This window comes from Agelaius phoeniceus, chromosome 1 (genome assembly GCF_051311805.1).
Source record: "Agelaius phoeniceus isolate bAgePho1 chromosome 1, bAgePho1.hap1, whole genome shotgun sequence".
NCBI classification, from domain to species: Eukaryota; Metazoa; Chordata; class Aves; order Passeriformes; family Icteridae; genus Agelaius; species Agelaius phoeniceus.
The window spans coordinates 65,494,548-65,514,205 of record NC_135265.1 but is presented as its reverse complement, the minus strand read 5'-3'; the positions used below and the strand labels follow the sequence as shown (position 1 = coordinate 65,514,205).

At 44.6% G+C, this 19,658-nt stretch overlaps 1 protein-coding gene and 1 long non-coding RNA gene across 9 annotated transcripts in view; both read left to right on the top strand.

The window, feature by feature from the left end:
* The window catches only part of ATXN1 (ataxin 1), a 371,677-nt gene that overhangs the window by 49,048 nt on the left and 302,971 nt on the right, over positions 1-19,658 (top strand). The window lies entirely within an intron of this gene.
* Positions 6,430-11,724, top strand: LOC143695782 (uncharacterized). Its single transcript, XR_013185320.1, has 5 exons — positions 6,430-6,579; positions 8,828-9,005; positions 10,125-10,251; positions 10,835-10,963; positions 11,051-11,724. It is a non-coding gene; the product is annotated as an uncharacterized LOC143695782 (long non-coding RNA).

Here is a 19,658-nt window from a genome sequence, read left to right as displayed (position 1 = left end):
TTGGGTCATTTTGGATGTGTATGAATTTTTTGATTGTTTCTGTAATAGTTGATGCCTCCAAATGCTCGGAATAATTCTGCTTTGCTTACCTAAAGTGAAGTCTTGCTTCTGGAGTCTGTGAAGTTGTTGCAATCTAAGCCTGGCCCGAATCTGGAATCTGTATTGGCATACTTAATGGAAAATATCTCAGGGCTTAAATAACTAAGCTGTAAAGGTTTTCCTTCTTTCCTTCCTAACCCTAATTAAAAAAAAAAAAAAAAAAAAAGGAAAAGCAAGACATTGGTACGGTTATGCTGTATCTTATTTACATGGATATTCTGGTGTCCAAGCTGCTGTTTCATGTGATGAGGGGACCTCTGTTGTGTGGCTGGTTCAAACACTTAAAAGTAGACCTTCTGGCACAGGTGATACAAGCCAGATGAATCAGCAGCTTCAACTCCAGCTCAGCCACAGAACTGAAATGAAGTCCGTGTGTGTCAGCCACCAGTTTGTCATGGCACAGCCTTTGCAGAAGGACTGTGTTCTCTGTAAGGGGGCCTCAGCCCAATTATGGGGGTCATCTTGCTCAGCCTTTTGGACCAAATGATCATCAAAATCAGCCATAAGCCAGGCTTTGGGTGTTTTACTGAAGCAGTTGGTTTTGGTGTTGTTGGTTTGTTTGGGTTTTGGTGGTATGCTGTTTTGTTTGGCTGGTTTTTTTTATCAAACCAGGTTGGCCTTGTGAATCTCTGTCCTGCCTTAGTCAGGTCAACATATAAAACTTGGAATGGCACTAAGGTTCTGGACTGCTGGCAAGTAGTCTGCACCAAGGAGGAAGTGTTTTCCAGAAGCACTGGCTCTCTCATGACCCAATCAAACTCTACTTTTCTTGCAGAGTACCCACAGTATAGCTTTGAGGGCTGGTTCCTGTAAAACTGTCAGACTCAGCTGAGCATAGCATAATGCAAACTTTTGTCTGCATTCCTGTTCCCTGACCCAAGTCTGCCCTGCAATGACTGTATCTAGGGTTAGGAGAAGAGCTGGGCTTGTCCTTTAGTGCATTCATTCTTGGAATACTCCTGTAGCTATTCCAGGGTATTGCTGAATCTCTAGTAGAGAGCCGGGCAACTGATCACCACAGAAACCTGTGAGAGAGGTAAGCCTCAAGCCAAAGATGATCCCCTAAGTGGCCTTCCTCTCTTTGACAGACCCCACTGGCCTTGCTAAAGCTGCCAGTGGCAAGCTGTGAGTTAAAAATGCTCGCTTCTGGAAAGCCCCTCTGCAGCCCTGCTAAGCAGCAGTTCAAAGATTGTTTTCGTGCTTAGCATGTTTCACTCCTGCCTCTTCAGAGATCATGTTAATATTATCAGCTCTCATCAAACATTAATCTGTACATCATTTGCCAATTGAAGGATGAGTAGGTTGCACAGATTTATTCAGCAAGCAGCAATTGCTGCCTAGACTCTGTGGTCTAGTTGTTAACAGCTGGCTGTTTGGGTTGTGTTTTTGTTAAGTGGAGAGCCTATTTATAGGCAGCAGAACACATGCACATCCTTGTCTGTGCTACTGCAGATCCTGGGTAATCTTCTCCAGTACAAAATCCTAGTCTACCAGCTAGCATAATGTGTACTTAAGTCAGCATGGGAGAGTTAGAGGTGTTGGGTTTTGGTGGGTTTTTTCCTCTTTCTATCACTGTCTTGAAGCTTTGGAGCAGACCATAGCACAGGGACAGGCTGCTTGCCTGAAAGCTGGGGACAAGTGTTTCTCAGGATACAGAGGAAGCAATCTATGGTGGTGGTGTCATTAAAATATTCTTGTGGCAAAGGATTTCATTTTAAACAAGGAATTTAATGTGTGTGTGTATCACACCCCATTCTTTACCCAGAGGAAGGCAAAGTTAACTTTTGTTTGCTTCCAGAAAATTAAATGGCAGGCAAGGTATCTGTGGTGACAGTAGCCTGAGAGCTGTGTCATTCCTTCTCAAGGGCTGGAGGAGAGGGCTTTGGCTAACACCCAGCAGAGGAAAACCTATCTGTGTCTGCACCCCTGACACCATCAGTGAGATGGGGTGTGTGGCCTGGTGCCCCTGAGCACCCAGGAGTTTGTCTGTGACACTCTGCTTGCTATTCCGAGGTGCTGCTTGCCTGAGTCACTCTTTGTGCTGAAAATGAAACACTGTGATTCTAGCAGAGCACACAATGAACTGCTAATTACAAAACTGAAAACAAAGTTAAAGAGAAAAATGTGCACAGCATAATTTCACATCATGCTAAACAGCTTTTTTTCTTGGTTGCTTTAGTCACCCTACTATGAGGTGTTATGACAAACTGGGTTTGTCCCTGCCACACACTTGCTTCTTTCAGAGTTCACAAATGTCTGGGCTGCTTTCCTCTCCATTTGTTCAACAAGGATTTCCCATTATCTTGCACATCATTCTACTTTTGTCTTTCTGCAGTGCTCTCTTTCCAGCTCATACTTGCTTGCTTTATATGTAGGAAGTAATATTTTAATTCCATCACAGCATAGTTCTGTATTGTGGAGAACACAGAACAACCTGGTCTTTCTGTGCCTTCCTTCTCTCCCAGTCCCTTGTCATGAGAGTTTGGAAATAATTTCAATAGGTGCCTGTGAAGCAGAATGAAGAATTCTGCAGGGCACTGGAGCGAGCACAAGCACAGACTGGACTGCAGTTGGAATGATGAGTGTGCACTCCAGTCTGCTCACTTGCTTCTCAGAGCACGGTCCTTGAGTGAGCAGCCTCAGAGACATGTATGAACTTTGAAATCATTTCAGTCACCTACCTGTTTACACCTCTCCTCAGGGGGAGGTGCTTCAGTAAGTAATACACACATCTGTCTGTAGTTCAGATTCAGGCATACAGGCATAAATACTGATGCACTAATTAAACATATCTGAGTAGGATGCATGACATCCCAAGGATTTGCTTATAGGGATACAGGAATGCACTGGCGGTGCGTTCTACCCTGACTGGCAATCCACTCCTAGCCAAGGATGCAAATGGATAGGCTCCAGTGCTTTCTGCCAAGGCACTGTGCCAGCATGATACAGATGATGGGGAAGAGCTGAACAGATACTTAACATCTCTGTGTATATCTTCCCCATTCTGTCACAAGAGTACCTCATATAAATAAATAAAAGGGATGCTGTTAAGTCATGCCAGTCAAAAAAAGTCTGAAGACAGACTCTGGCTGCCTGCCCGGTTGTGCTAGGTTTTCTAGGCTCTGAAGCGTATACTTTGTGTCTGAGAATTTATTTAACCATGATCCATGGACTTCTGGAGATCTGGGATGATTTCTAAAGGAGATGCTAAATGTAAATAAGAGAAGAAAGACTCTTGCAAAGGGACTTCGATCTACTCTGCAGGAATCAGCACCTCTGTTATAAAATGCTGAGGTCTCTAAGCAGTAAGAAGTTGACAGCTATTTTCTCAATTATGGAAAACTTCAGGAATGCTCTAGGGCACTTGATGCCAAGACAGCTCTGCCATTTCTCTGTCACACTGACATTGGTGGGACTTCAGTCAGTAAATCTGCGGGTTAGACTTAAGTTTGGTGTTTGGGTTTTTCTTGGGGGGTGTATGTGTTCCTTTCTCTCCATGTAGCACTAGTAATAGGTCACTATTTCTTCACTTAAGTGACTTCCTGTGGTTGAGATTTGGAAATCAGTGGAACTTTTTATATTGCTTTATTCTGCTGTCCTTGAATCTCTTTTAGGAAGAGATTAGAGGTAGTTCAGACACCAGAGTAATTGGAGAGCAGACGTTCTGTGAGGTTTGTGCTTGTTTAAACAGTAAATTAAATTGCAGGGAAGCTGTGCTCACTCACGGATATGATGATTATGATGCTAAAATAGTACTGGTAGGCCCACGCCTCCAGCCCCATGGGACTCCTTAATGGAAAACAAGGAGCTGTAACATCACTGACCCTGTACGATGTGACCTTGGGGTGTGTGGGGGAAGCACCAACCTGCTGAAACCACTCCAGCATGGAGGGCTTCAATGAAAAAGGTCAGTGGGGCTAATTTTTGCTGAGGAGAAAGCACAGACATGTGTGGGAATGTTTCTAGAGCAGAAGCAGGCACCTGACGGCTTTCGAATGTGTGTAACTTTTAAATGAAAATGAGAAACGAGCCCAAACTGAATTTCAATTATCATGAGATATAAATTAAAAACAGAGTTGAAGCTTCAGATTAAAATGTTCATTTTTTACTACATAGTTTTGACTTTGCTACATGAGCTTTCCTTGTGTTTTGATATTGTCAAAATCACTTTACAGCAACAGGTCCCAATAGATTATAGTAACACCTTGTAATATTTGAGTTTGTTAAATTAAAGGTTTACGGCAGCAGGGTATGGTTTGAAAATCATGCTTTCACGAGTCTGGGAGCGGGGAAGGAGGAACTGGGCTGTTGGTTCCCGATGGAAAAGGATGGGCATGGGGGGGGTTGTGGTGTGTCTTGTCACGATCCGTGCCAGCCTGTGACTGGGAGTGGCAGCAGCAGCTCAGGACAGCGCAAATCCCGCTGAGGCCACAGCCGCAGCCCCAAAAACAAATTAATTCCCCCCTTCTGGGTAGGAGTTGAAGCCACCCCAGGTTTGCTTCTATGTGTTCCTACACAGCATCTTCCCTTTGTCTGCTCCTCTGACCTCACAGCCCGTTCTGCTTCGCTTCCCTTCTGACCACCCCTGCTCGCCTTCGTCGGGGTTCGGACTCGGCAGAGAGGTGGTTATAAGGTCAGCTGTGTTTTCCCCTTCCCCTCCGCCGTGCTTTTGGGAGGGGGCAATTCACGGGCTCGCTTGCTCCTTCATCACCTCCTCCTCGCCACGGCTCTCCCTTGGGCCGCGCCGGCTGAGTGCGGCTGTGGGCGGTGCGGGCTGGTCAATGCTGGGAGTCACAGCGGCTTCCCCGCCTCAGCCGCTCCGGCCCCGCCCGCGCGCCCGCGGCTCCCGCGCCGGGGCCGTTGGGCGCTGTCTGGTGCCACCGCGGCCACTGCGCTTGTGCCAACAGCGCGCGGCCGCTCCACCGCACTCCGTGTCGCGCGGCCTGTCCCGCGCTCTGTTGCGTACTTGGGTCTCGCGCCGGTGCGCGTGCCTTGTCGCGCGCCCGTGCCTCGCGTCCTGTCGCGCGCTGTACCTCGCGCTAGTGCGCGTGCCTTGTCCCGTGCTGGCATCTCGCGCAGGTGCGCGTGCCCTGTCGCGCGGTATCTCTCGTGCAGGTGCACGTGCCTTGTCGCGTGCCAAGGTCTCGAGCCTCGTCGCGAGCTCGGATCTCGCGCCCTGTCGCGTGCACGGGTCTCGTGCCCTGTCACGTGGTATCTCTCGCGCCGGTGCGCGTGCCTTGTCGCGCGCCCGTGCCTCGCGCGTCCTGTCGCGCGCTGTACCTCGCGCTAGTGCGCGTGCCTTGTCCCGTGCTGGCATCTCGCGCAGGTGCGCGTGCCCTGTCGCGCGGTATCTCTCGTGCAGGTGCACGTGCCTTGTCGCGTGCCAAGGTCTCGAGCCTCGTCGCGAGCTCGGATCTCGCGCCCTGTCACGTGGTATCTCTCGCGCCGGTGCGCGTCCTGTCGCGCGCTATACCTCGCGCCAGTGCGCGTGCCTTGTCGCGTGCTGGCATCTCGCGCAGGTGCGCGTGCCATGTCGCGTGCCAAGGTCTCGAGCCTCGTCGCGAGCTCGGGTCTCGCGCCCTGTCACGTGGTATCTCTCGCGCAAGTGCGCGTGCCCTGTCGCGCGGCCGACTTTCGCGTGCTATGTCTCGCGGAGGTGCACGCGCCTCGCCGCGTGCCAGAGGCTCGCGCAGGTGCGCGTGCCCAGGTCGCGTGCCTTGTCGCGAGCCCGGATCCCGCGCCCTGTCTTGCACAGGTGCGCGTGCCGTTTCGCGTGGTATGTCTCGCGCAGGTACACGTGCAATTGCACGTGCCCTGTCACGTAGTATTTCTCGCGCAAGTGCGCATGCCCTGTCGCGTGGGCGGAGCTCGCGGCCTGTCGCGCGACCGGATCTCGTGCCGGTGCTCGTGCCTTGTCGCGCGCCGGGTCTCGCGGCCGGTCGCGTGCCGTTCCACACAGCGGGTCTCGCGCGCGATCCTGCCGGTGCCGGGCGCGGCCGCCAGGGGGCGCGCAGCTCCCGCCGCCCACCCAGAGCTCCCCTGCGCGCCGCCGCTGTGAGGGCTGCCGGCACAGCAGCGGGCACTTGCAGTGCAACGTCCTGCCAGTAATCCTAGATGAAGTATAATCCCCCCGCCCCGCCCCCCCATTTTTGTAGGTATTTTTAGCTATTTTAACCCCTTCCCTACTCTCTCGGCACGGTAGCGGGGAGCAGCGCCCCGTGTGCCGTCCCCTGTTCGTCGGTGGCCCCGAGGCCCTCCCGCGGCGCTGCTCGCTGGGATCCGGCGGTGCGCTGCCGCTCGGGCCGGGGGCACAGGGACAAGTACCGGCGCGAGCGGAACGGGCGGGCTCCGGCCGGCGCGAGGGCTGCCGGTGCTGGATGGGGGCCGTGAGGGGCCGGGCGGTCACCGCCGGCCTGACGGCTGCGAGATGCGGAGCGCGGCTGAAAGGCAAGCCTGCAGTGCCCTTCAGGAGGTCAGCCTGTACGTCGCCAGCTTTTAGGCAGCACTTGAACTCTCTTGACAGATGAGTTTCTAACTAAAGCCCCTCCAGCGAGGAGGATACCACGATCCCCTGGGTTCTATTGTGTAAATACACCTAGAGCTGAAAAGGCTCTCCTCATAATACTTAACTCAATCCTCTCTACTGAAAATTGTGTTCGTGGTAATATGTGTAAAAAGGGTCACGTGCAATCTTTTAGTGTCTAGAAGCCCAACTTTTTACACTTTGGAAATCTATTACCGTCTCTCATTTCTTCTTTCTTTGACTAAACAAAAAAGTACTTTAATGCTTTCTCTTCATAAATGTTTTCCCAACCCTTTCAGCCTTTCTGGCCCTCTCTGTATTTTCTCCCATTTCATCACACGTTCCACAGTTTGCCATACTGAAGTGAATGCAAATATCACATAGTTGCCAACATAATATGTAGTGATCACATTTACTCCTGAGTGCCTGCAGCGTGGACTTACGAAATCTTTGGGAGAATTTCTGCGTTTATTCTTGTGTAGGGCTTTTTTTCCAGGCTGGAATCCTTACAGCAGTGTTTTGTGTTGGAGGCAAAAACAGCTGAGCTTTTATTCCTAGATAAAGCCTCTTCCTCAATCACCTGATTTCAAGTAATTATCAAATGACTTAATAGTAATACTACTACTACTTAATAGTATTCTACTACTTACCTATTAATTTAAGTGAATCTCTGTCCTTCATGTGCCATGAAGCATTGCTTAGGGCTTGGACACGGTTGTCTCTGTTCAGTTAGTCTCTAACATGTTAGAAAGGAAATTCTGGAATTTTTTTTTTCTGCATTAATAAAAGTTTCAGCAGGATTTCTCATAGCAAAGGTTATAACATCACATAACTTTGATATACTCCTTTGGAATTCACTTTGCAGGTAAGCAGTGTAAGCCTCGGGTCCCAGTGGGTTGCTCCTGCTTGTTCCCCCACTGTCCAGACTGAGGATTCAGAATGCCTCTTGGGGATCCTTCACTTGATTCCATTGATCATGTCTCTCACAAAGCAGAAGCATCCATGTGTTGGGAGGGCAGCTAAATTCCCTCGCTCAGGATCAGTGGATGTAAAGTTGGTGTGTCTGCCTTGAAGGTCAACCTTGTCTTGCACAGGGGTATGGTGAGGTTGTTAATTGGGTTAATTGGGACTTTAGGGTGCTCTGACAAGTGACTTGTGCTCTTTTGGGGCAGAACAAGCAGTCTGTGTAAATCTAAGTGCTGAGAAGGGGAGGGGACAGCTACAAATGATTCGTCACTTGTTGGCTCCTCCTGCTCTTGGCTGCCCTGCTCGTTCTCTCTGGGAGGATGGCCCTTGTTTGCCTGCTGGGCTTCAGCTCAGGCAGAGCCCCTTGTTCCCTGGGGAACTCTTAAGGATGTGCCCTCGGGAAGGACATTGGCAGTAGACTGCTGCTGAAGCCAGAGGGGCTGGGAAGACCATTTGCATCTGCCTCTTCAACCTCCCAGGCTGGGTTAAGTGTTTCCAGGGGGCAGTTAAAGATGTGCTTTATGGTCTGTCCCCTGAGTGCATAATGGGAATTTTCCCCCAGTTCTGTGGCTGGGAGAGCTCTGCAGCAGGTGCAGCACAAAGCACAGCGCACAATCGGCCACGTGTTGCCTCCACGTGCACAAAAGGGCTCACACAGGAACACAAACACAGCCCATAACTGTGCTTTCACTCTGGATCCCCTGCTGGTATTTTGTGCTGCTTTGGCCACCTCTGCCATCCCTCTGCCATGGGGTCTGGGCTGGCAGCATCCCTGATCACTCTGTGCTCTGTCCAGGATGCTCTTTGGATGGCTGCTGACTCCTGTACAGAATTAAGGCACTAACCCTAAAGCATGTCGGAAGTGTCTCCATACATATTTCTGGGAGTTTTGTTTAGTTTGTCCTTTTGACACATGCCAAGCCCTGCCTTGGTGTTTGTAGCCTCCCAGATGTTTGGATATTTTTTTTCCCTGTGGCATGTTGCTGTGTAACCCAGCAGGCACGACACTTGATCTTCTTCCTCTGCAGCTTAAAAAAATCTCTCGTCTTTATAGACATTGAGAGTAGCGACACATCTGCCTGCTATATTCTGTCATTACTTATACCTTGTGCTTTACTTTGGGTTTCAGTATCCTCTTTTAGCAAGCATAGATGCTGCAATGGGAAAATGGCTTGTTACTATGCTTGGATTTTATTCTGACACTGCAGCTGGTTGGTTTGATTATTTTTTTTACTTAAGGAAAATGCTGGAACTTAACCTTAAAGGTGCTGCTTCAAAGTGACAATCCTGTGCAGGGGAAGAGTCGGGATGAAAGAATAAAAAGGAATGGATACTGGATAATTCCCAAAGAGAATTGTTTCCTGATAATGTCAGGCTCACTTTTTACCTGAATGTGTTCCTCAACCACAACACTGTAGTAAGTAATCAAGAGGGATAAGAAAGATAAAAATGTGTATATCTAGGGGGAGGGGGGAGCTAGGGTGGTGGTTTCCTGTTAGCTGTCTGAAGCATAAACTCTAAAACTCAGTTCATTCAAATTCATGGAAATCTGCAAACCACATTGGGTCATAGAATGGTTTGTGTTGGAAGGGGACCTTAAAGATCCTCTCATTCCAGCCCTGCTGCTGTGGACAGGGACACCTCTCACTAGACCAGGCTACTCAAAGCCTCATCCAGCTTGGCCTTGAACACTGACAGGGATGGGGCATCCACAGATTCTCTGGGCAACCTGTTCCACTGCCTCACCACCCTCACAGTAAAGAATCACATGATTAAGTAAAGATATGAAACCTTGTACAGTTACTAAGCTAACTAATTATATAAAGTATGGCATTGAAAATAATACAGCGTGAGTAGAGCAACAAAATGTCCTTGAGTTGTTCCAGAGAAAATCCTCAACTTTACCAATCCTGTACAAATTCTTGGTGTACATAATTAACAGCTTAGAATGCTTTCCAAATAATTGAATGAACTATGTAGTGTGTTTTATTTTCCCAAATGGGCAACTTTCCCTTCTGGTCTGTGCAAAAGATTACATGAACCCAATAACAGAATCAAGTACCTTACATGATCTCCTAGTTTGACATGACAGTGAAACACAGAGTGTTTTCTGCTTGCTTCACCACAGAATGCACTTGAAGCACAGAGCTGCTTAGTGAATGACAGACTGAAAGATGTCTACTGAAGAGAAATTATCTGACTGTGTATGTCTATGTACAGTGCTAATTTTGAGATTAAGCTGCTGGGTTGTGATGATGAACAGTTGTTGGCTACGGTTGCATGTGCTCAGCTCGTCATTTTTCCACAAAAATATGGACAGCATGAAATGTACCTGTTGTTACTTATTTTTTGAAAGGTGATGTCTAATTAGCAAACTTAATTATTTTGTGTCTGTTGAAAGCAACAATACGGCTTCCAATGTATTGCCTTTGGGGTTTTTTCAGTACTCATTACAATCTTTCCTGGCATTCATCAGCACTTCTAAATTACTAGGAAGAGTGTAATTAATCATTCACTTCTTTATGTTTCCTACTAGACAAACACAGATCATTGCAGGCAAGTTGAAGTAAGCCATTTCAGATTTTCAAAACATGCTGTGGCTAGTGGAAGTCTTGGGGAAAGCACTGCTTCAAACATTCTATCAACAGATTACCGCACAAAAGGTAACTCAGTGCTTGACTGTAACAGCATTTGATGACAAACAGTTTATGAGGTGTCTTTGAGAAAGGATTTCTCTCTCACTAAGTCAGTAAAAATTTAAGGAAGAAGTTTATGGGATTTGTTTTCAGTCCAGCCCGAGTGCATCTCAAAACAACTTGAGAAAATAGAGTTCAAGTGTTAGAAGCCCCAAATTCTGAGCAAAACCTTGTCAGCTGACAGTTCTTTCATTGAGATTTATTTAGGTTTGCTGTATTAAATCAGAAGTCATATACATAAAAGTTCTATTTAGGCCAGAAAGGAAAAGTGAACGAAGCAGACAAGTTCAGACTACAAAGATCAGAGTTTTTATCTTTATTCTGCAAATATGGAACATTTGGAAAGCATTGTGTAAACGGAACTTATGCCAGGTTTTCTGAAATAGTTACCATCTGATTTGTCTGCATGATATTTACTTGGTAAAAATGCATATTGCTCTGTTTTTGGAAGTGAGAGCTTCCATGATCTGCCACCTGTAGAGACAGAAAGTATGTTCTTAAATGGTTTGTCAGCAAAGTTTAAATCTGCTGCTGTCCCTTCCCACCCAAGCTGCTTCACAAACTCGCATCCCCACTGGAATGAAAGCACTTGTGGCGCTCGGAGAGCAGCGGCCAAATGTGTGTAACGTGCTGCCCCACGAGGAGGGGAGGGAACAAGCTGGCCAAGAACTGAGTACAAGTACGTAGCCCAATGTCTTCTGAAAGAATGAAACAATTATTTTATGTCCTTGTAGGAAAGTAACAGCTTTCTGTTCTCCCTCTGTAGGCTCCTTTTCTAGAAAACTGTTCTTCAAAAGAGCGGAGTGCAGCAGCATGCTTCAGCCTCCAGGATTCACACTGCTAGCTTCAGGAAGTATGACTGCTTTTGAGTTATTGCTTAGATGAATGATAATAATAAAAGCTGACTAGCTTAAAAAAAAAAAAAAAAGGACCTTGGAGCACTGTCATGTAACTGCTGATAGCAATGATCATTATGTTTATCTTGCCATTTTTAACCTTGTTGTCAATTACCACATTTCACCCTAGATTCTGGTGTCTCAGAAATCCATGCTAAAATGAACATTTGTTTCAGCAAAGGCTTCCAACTGAATGCAAGCCACAAAGGGTTTCTTTTAAGTTGGATCAGAGTGTGGTTTTTTTTTTTCTCCTCCCTTCCTCTGAAGGAGAGAAGACAAGTTCTGGAAGCTTGGTTGCTGGTCTAAAACATTAATAGCATGAAGTCTCTTCAGTGTTTCTGTGTTAAACGCTGTTTCAGAGCTATTGCTGCTTAAGGGATCTAGTTGCTAAGACTAAGCAACTAAATGACCTGTATTCCCAGTTAAACATAAGAATTGACCTTACCATATATGGAATATATCAACAACCTTGTTTTGTTTGTTTATTTTGTTTTTTTGTCTGATTAGCCTTACTGTATTAATGCTTATGATACAATGTCATTAGGTTGTGGAGGGGTAAAACCTGCCACGGTAATGGAAGTAAAAGCAATCAGCTAAAGGAGTGTCTGTCCTTGCCTGCAGACTGTGGGAAGTGTTTGAGCCTGCTTCAGGCTACGGTGCTTGGACTCAGCTTGTTGAAGGCACTTGGCCAGAGACGATCCCACACCTGCGCTGTGAAGGCCACAGAGGCTCTCCAGGGGAATGTTGGGACACGTCAGTGCCCTGTTTAGTCCTGTTATAGCCCAAGTATGTTATCTTTCTTAACCTGCCCTTTAGAGTTTAATCTTTTTCCTTTATATATCTGGTAGTAGAGGAACTTTAGTGTTTTAAGTACTGCAAGAGTGCTAGAAGTAGATCTGAGTGGATCTCCATATGAGGGAATTACAAGGAACGGTTTCTATGGGCTTTTAAAAAGGGAAAGGGAAAAAAGGGGTAATGTAATTACCATGCTGGCGACGATTCCAGTCCCTGGAGGAATGACTATTGCGTGAGGGCTGCCTATCAGACAAAGTGAGTTTGTAATCTGTTTGTAGTGGCAAATTCCACACTTGGCTCATTATGATACCTCAGTCTGAGTTAATTATAGAGTTTGGGATTGGGGGTGAGGAGAAGGACAGGAATGAAAGCCTCTCTCAGAAAACTGAATTCAAAGGAAAGCAGAGTATAGTTCAGTACCTTTTCTTGTGTCTGATGCTTCAGCTGCTGAGAGTGCCACACCCTTACACAGACAGTGCTGTCTCTGGAACGTCCTATCATGAGAACCCCATGAAGCAGCCTATTGTTGGGTGCTGCTCTGAGCTGCGTACACTTCAGGGCTATAAACACTACCGAGATGTTCCAGCATTACTTATTTTCAGGTCACTCTCATATTGATGCATTCCCTTGCATGTTTTCTGTTTGTGACCTATTTTTGATGCATTTCACATCTGCTTTAGCAGCTCTTTGACAACCAGAAAACAGGGCTGTTTACTGAGTTCACAGCTGCTGCTAATATCCGTGCAACTAGCCAGAACTGACTGTTTTCTTGCTTAGCTCATCCTGTTGAATGAACCTCTCAGCAGGGTTTGTTGCAAGTTTGTTTCAACTGGAATGCTATCAAAAGTTTCCACACATTTGTGAATTTCTCATACTTCAGCCTTCCTAGAAACCCAGAAACATATGCACCCTCACTAATTCCAGTAACTTTCTTCAGTTTCCCATGGCTTAACTACATTGGTTTTTCACAGATAGCGAAAACAGCCTGTCGTAAATGGGATGAAATTCCTACTGTCATTAGTTAACACTAATGCATTTGAACCGAGTCTTTAAGGAAATAAGTCCTCTTGTCTAGTTTAAGGACAGTATTACCTATCAGCTCGCATTGCAGTGTTTCATTATGGTAACTCAATTACCTTATTTTTCATGTTGCCTTTTTTTTGTGTACAGATGATGTTTGAAGAGGGGTGGGAATGTAAATTAATCCTGCAGCATTTCCTTGTATCACCTTCAGCAAGTGGCTTGCTCAGGGTGCATCATCTTTCAATGAGGCCACATCCTGTAGGGCTGAATTCCTGCCTGTGCTGTCATCTGAGTGTCTGTGGGCGGTTTGCAGTTTGCTACTCTTGCAGTTCGTGACACTATGGATTAGTTACTTTCAGGACACTTGTTCCCACCAAAGAAAGATGTTATTGGACCTTTGTGGTGTAGGTGCAAGAAGTCACAGCTTTGTGGGGTCTGGGCAGTTTGGTTTTGTTGTTGTTTGGTTTGTGCTTAGGCATTGATTAATAGCACAATATGGCAGGCAGCCGGTGTGTGTGCTTCTGGAAGTGAACAGAGGTCCCAGTCTCCATGAAGAATTAAGCTGGTGACACACTTCTTCAGTTCCAGCTGTTTGAGCCCCTGCCTTTCCTGATTCTGAGTCTGATCCTGAGTCTGCCTTTCCTGATTTCATAATGCTGTTCAGCACTGCTATTGATCATCTCCCAAGTGCTCATTTTAAAAATAATTGTGTTTCCTAAGCCACATGTGGATCTCAACTTTCAAGCCTTTCTATGTCCTTGTGAGGTAAACGTTACCAGGTTAGCTGTGATCTGAATTACAGATGTGGATACAGAGGCACAAAGGGTATAAAAGATCTGCCAAAGTCATTTCAGTGCATCAGAGACAAAATTAGGCAAAAAGATTTCTGACTCCCACCTGTGTCCTACTCTTCCAAAGCAATTTTCATGCTTCATTCAATTTTGTAACTTTTGCTGTCATGGTATCTCACAGGTAGCTTTCATTTCTTAATGGTTTTGAAGATTGATTTTCACCACTCCCACCCCTGGTTCATTTCCAGTTGTTAATGAAGTGTATATTGAATTTTCTTTGGTCCATTGTGAAGCTCCTGGTGGTGACTCTAAAGTACTTTCTGATCCCTACCTACTGCTTCTTAGACAATGACAGAAAATGTGGTTACCAGCCTTTTCTCTCATTTTACCAGCGGCAGTCAACAGGAGATACCAGACCATTTGATTTGGCTCCTTGTAGATGGGCTTAAATATTTAGTTGCTAAAAGACCTTTCAGTTTGCATTGCTCCACATCAGATGACCAGGTTGTGGGGTAACTTAAAATATTTATTGTGGAAATGAACTAAATTTGGAATGCTTTGTTTGTTTGTTTGTTTGTTTGTAGTGTTGTGCCAATGACAAGGCGAGTGCCCATCATAGGAAGCTCGTGAACTAATTGTTGGTACCTAAAAATTGTTCTCTGCTGAAACCTAGATGCTCAGCAACCTTCTCTGAACCTTTGTTTCTTTCACCTGTCATCTGTCTCCGATACTCTGGAGAATGAAATTTTCGTTTTCTGAGACATCTGCCTGTTTTGATTTGTTCAAATCTGATACCAAGTAGTTAAATTGATATGGCTAAATCTGTTCAAGCAAAAGCCCAGCACAGTTTAGGGCAAAATGTAAGAGTAGTGGGATACATGGCTTGAGAATGGGCATTGTGCAGCTGAAAGTGGTCAATGAAGTGCCTTCTGTTATTTTACACAAGTCTCAGCATTGCTTTGGTGTGGTGGGAGGTAGGAAGAACCAGAAATTAATCCAGTCAACACAGCTGTTTTGTGGAGGTCATGGTATGTACACAGCTCATTGACTCAGATTCCTTGCCAAAACATTACCTCTTCTACATCTGTGAGTGTTCTCTAATCTTTCTGCACCAAAACTTGTCTTTGTTCCTTTAGTGTTTTTCTCCTCTCTGTGAATTCTTTCAGCTGGAGAGATGGCAGGTACTCATCAAGGCAGCTCTTCACTTCCTACCCAGGCAGTTCTGATAAATGCTTAGCACCCTTCCATTTGGTCAGGAAAACTTTATAGGGCTTTGCTGATGTATCATTTTCTAGCTGCAGTAGGACAGTGTGTGGATTGGTAAGCTGACCCTGTGGACTTGACCTCTATAGGCTCATTAGATCCCTGTGTTTTTGCGGGAGAGGACTCATGAACACTGCAGGCGGAACAAATGCTAAAATACAGCAAACAGCTTCCTCCATAGGGAAATTCACCCAGTTGCAAAACTCAACTGGGGTGAAAAGAGACCACTGGAAATAGTCCAGACCCAGTGCTCAACTCTGCCCAGGTACGTTATCCAGTTGTGTTCTTGGTATCTTCTACCATGGAGACTCCACATCTTCTCTGGGCAACCTGTGCCAGTGTCCAGTCATACCTGCAGTAAAAGTTTTATCTTAAAAGGGCATTTAAATGAAGTTCCCTGTATTTCAATTTGTGCCCGCTGCCATTGGAAAGGAAGAGGCAGTTGTGTAGGTGAATTTTAGAAAAGTCAGGAGAAAGGAAACAAAGCATTAGACTGCAGTAAAACAGAATTCTGTAACAAAAATGATGAATTTCCATGACACAGTGCAAATCAGTTGACTCTAAAGACTGGAAGAGGGAAATCCTTCCAGCCCCAGCTGAAATTGATGAGGTAGTTCACAGCTTTCAGAATTGCAGTTTGAGGCAGCCTGAAACATGATGGAGAGTGAGCTATGTCAGCGTATGTCAGCATATGCTTCAGAGCATGTTCTCAATTTTATTTATACATGTGAGCACAAGAAAATTCTCTTATTTTTCAGAGCTGAGCTGGATTTCTTCAGCACAATTCTGTGGCAATGGGCAAATTCCACAGGAAAGCTTTACAGCCAGAGAACATATAAAGTCTGGAACATGGATAAACTGGTTAGGATAAAATAGAAACCAGCAGAACTCTCTGCCAAAATCAGAAGTGAAATGAATAGAGGTTCAAAAAAAGTTCATTCAGTATGCCTGGCTCCTTGTTTCCATAATTTAGGAATAATTACATTTTTGTCACTAACATTGTTTTTAAATGTCAGTAGAAACCAGACAAGTATATTTGCAAACCCAGCCCTGTCACATTGAATATATTAGATTTTCCAATACCAGCCTCTTTTAAGTAAGGCTGAGGAAGCACTAAAAGCTCAGTGACTCTCAAGTGTTAGGAGGCTATTGAAAGAGCTTGTTAGGCTTTATGACAAGCAGGTTGAAATATAATAGGCCTGGAGCTTTGTGAAGGAGCTGGAAAGCTGTGGTTGAAGAGAGGACAGTGCCCAAGAGTTTGTAGACCAGATGATTTGTGCAAAGGGGATGTTGGAAGGTTCAAGGCAAAATAAACAAATGGGGCTACCCACAGGGACAGTGTTAAGCTGAGACCAAACTGCTTCCTTAGCTTGGTTTCTAAACACCAGTTAGTCTGTCTAACCAAAGAAGGCATTTTCAGTTCAAGTTTCTTCCTGTCCACACTCAGGCCAAAAAGTTATTTTCTGTTACCTAATTGACCACATTTGTTCTGACCCAACTTTCCTTTGCCTATTACCTAGTGACACTGTGGGTCTTTTTGTTAATCCAGAGCAGCACATGATTCTCTTCTGACAGTCCTAGGTGGGTTTGGTTAACTTTGTCCTTCCCTACTGGTTCTGTTCTTATCCCTCTGCTTTGGTATTGTGCTAAAATAGACGACCTTCTTTACACCTATCATTCATTTTCTGGTGGAAGCTTTTTGGTTCTGATGTCTTCTACTAGACCAGCTTGGGTACCTAGGAAATGTAAGTTAGCCTCTGATAAGAGAGATCCTGATAACCCCACAGATGTATTTTCCATGGTCTTGGATCCTCTGCCATGGCACCAGCAACAAGAAACGAAATGAATAAAGATTGTTCCTAGCATGTACAGTTTTGAATGCAAATTTGAAGATATGAGCTGAGTGCAGTAATAACTTAATGTGACTTGCAGGCCTCTTTGAGCTGTAACTTGGAGATGTACCTTATCTTGTTCATGTCACCATGGGATTGAGAGCTCCCCAGGAATATTCTTTTTAAAAAAAACCCTTGATCTTTAACGGAGCTACATAAAGAAAATGTAACTCTACAGAGACAGCTTGGCTTTGTAATAATCACTGCATCCAGTTCATGGGGTCGAGTTGTATGTTATTCATAGGCCTGTCAAAATGTAACTGAGCTAAAGTTATCTACCACTTTAAAACTGGGTTCTAGAGGCCATGAGCATAGGTATCGTCACTAGAATATGTCAGCTCAAGAATGAGTTCCTCGAAAAGTGGATCAGGAAGCTGTTACAGCTGAGCAGTTGTTATGGCTGTTGACGGCTAGCTAGAGAATATTGCATTACACTAACTCAATTCTTTCCCAAAGGATAGAAATTCTTTACTCTTACTTCCTTTTTTGCAGAAATGACAGATCTGGGATATGTAGAAGAGAAGAGAATAGGGAAGCAGGAACATTTAAAAAAAAACCTCAGTGGTTTGAAATCCTAGCTTTCTGATACCTTTTTGAATTATATATATGTTCTCTCTCTTTTACATAACATAAATCTTTCTTGTTAAGGTTGCAAACTGCCAGTGTTTGTTATTGAACTTTCCAGATCATCGCTTGTCAATTTAACATTATTTTCCCTAATCCCTGCTGCACCTTAAACACCAGGCATTCACCAAAGAAAGGTTAGTCCCAACTACCTCTGCAAGCACAACATCTCTGAGTCACTGCAGACATTCTTCATGTAATTCCCTGGTCCCTGAGCAGTTCCAAAGAGGCCAACTCATTGCAGCCCTACCAACATATTCCTCACTGAGTCAGGAAGGCCACAGAACCCTTGCGTAACCCCGCTGTCCTGCAGAAATGTCACTGTGAACAATACCGGATTACACCAGACAAAACCCACTCTGAAGAATGAGGGGAATTTCATTATTAAAAACCAGAACAAAACTAAGTGATAACATGCTCTATTCAGAGTACCTGACAGATGCTGGGTATATAAACCTACCTTCCTCCAAAGTCACATACTTGGGGGTGTATGGAACCTTCCTGTCCAGCAGTACATGGCTACACCACAAAACAAGGACAAATTTCTTCACTCCGTGTTTATTTATACCACGTCTCTTTGGGCATTCTCTTCTTACTGAGTGCAGTAGCTGGAACCTGTTCTTCCAGCTTCGTTATATAAAGGTGAAAGTCTCAGCTTTAGAAACCAGCATTGCTGGGCTTGAGAAGCCTCTATCTTCTCCCATTTCATGGCTCAGGAATTCATGCTCTGCTACTGACCAGCTCACTGACTTTCCTGTAACTGAAGTTTTGTTACGGTGAGCTGAAGAATTCTGTGAAAATCTAGAATTATCTTTTCTTTTTCACATTATGTATTTTCTAGGGCTTCTTTATTTTACTGGAGGGATAATGAAGTAATCTCAGAAGAGCATTTTATTTGCTGATTGTGTTGTAATCATCCAAAGTATGATCCTAATCCTAATAGTATTCTCCTGGAAGGAAGCTTGGAGTCAGGGAGAACTCCCCTGTAGCTAACCTTGGTGGTATTCAGTGTGTCTAGCAAACGCAAAGTGCAATGTTCGGGAATAAATCATTGCTTGCTAAATCTTAGCTAATATAACAAGTAAAATATATCAATGTGTTATTTTAGCAAATGCATGCTGTCAGATCTAATCCTGGGTTTCCAGCCTCTAAAAATGCAGGTGGTGCATATTAGTGATGAAGTGAACAGTTTGAGGAGGAAGGAACTTAAAAGTATTCTAAATTCAGATTACTTGATGTAGAAACTTGAAACACTTATATCCATGGGAAAATTTTCCTTTCCCTTTTTTTTTTAAACCACTCAAGTGCAGACATACTTTTTTCTCTTTTACTACCACTTGTTTGTGGGGAGCAGTAGGTTTTGGAAATTTGAGAAAATAACTTGTAGTTCTGTGGAACTTTCACTAGCTCTGTTTGGTTGGGCTGTAATTTGCAGCCTGAAAGACATTGATATAAAGAAAACACTTCCAGGAAATTATGTGGCTTAGATTAATTGATGTTGCTGCGCATGTTTAAGTCAATTACTCAGAGGGAACACAAAAATTCTTAACTGTTTATAGTATCTAAAACCAGTATAAATAAAGCATTGCTCTCCAAAACTTAGAGAAGTTTTTTTTTTTTTATAGTACCTAAAACCAGTATAAATCAAGCATTGCTCTCCAAAACTTAGAGAAGTTTTTTTTTTCTTTTTGTAGGAGGATTAAGTGACTTCACTTATTTTCTTTAAAGAAAATAAAACTAGTATTCTATCTCTTTTCTAATTTTTACTAGGATAAATTTTTTTCTGTATAAAAAGAAAGCAAATGAATGAACACAGTTGGTGCTAAAGATTAAAGTATATTTCTACATTTGCTGAGCAGTAATTTGTTTATTTTGCACACTGATAAATTTTGAGGTAAAATTATTAATCTGTTTCCATTTTCTGTTTTTAGGTGTGTTCAACAGTAAAAAATGTATTGGAAAGGACTTAAGAAAGGCTGTTGGGAGAGGATGGGAGAAAAAATTAAGTGAACTTAAAGGTCAGTGTCATAAAGATAAGATACCAACCTAACCTGATTATTGTCTGCCCTCTGGAGAGGGAAGAATCTTAC